The sequence below is a fragment of the Charadrius vociferus genome, unplaced genomic scaffold (genome assembly GCF_000708025.1).
Source record: "Charadrius vociferus isolate BGI_N301 unplaced genomic scaffold, ASM70802v2 scaffold1215, whole genome shotgun sequence".
NCBI classification, from domain to species: domain Eukaryota; kingdom Metazoa; phylum Chordata; class Aves; order Charadriiformes; family Charadriidae; genus Charadrius; species Charadrius vociferus.
Genome location: NW_009648537.1, coordinates 105,668 through 106,151, shown reverse-complemented (window position 1 = coordinate 106,151; position 484 = coordinate 105,668).

Here is a 484-nt window from a genome sequence, read left to right as displayed (position 1 = left end):
TCATGTTGGGCGCTCCTCTTGTTGGGCACTCCTCGCGTTGGGCGCTCCTCACTGTGGCAGTGACTTTGCACTGAAACTTTTAACTCTTTTCCTGCTCATCTCATCTTCAGACTAAGGCTTAAACACGAAACGGTGACTGACTTGCCAGGACAATCTGGAAAAATGGCTTTAAGCAGAGAATCACCTCTCGTCCTCTCGCCCGAGGTCCGACGACATCCGTCTCTTGCGCAGCGGCGCGTTCTCTCTGTCCGGGCTCCCTCCCCGCAGCACCACCTCCCCGGCCCTGTCTGCCAAACCCTTCAGAACGCGAAGAGGCGAACGGCTTTGGTTCTGCGTGGCACCTCCTGGAGCGGGGACGGCCCCTCTCGGGGCTGTGTGGGTTGCCCGAGAGGTGCCGGTGGCGGTTAGGGCAACACGGGGCCCTCCACTTGCCTTAAAGTGCATCGGTCACGTGTAAGTTAAAGTTCCGCATTCGTACTCTTTC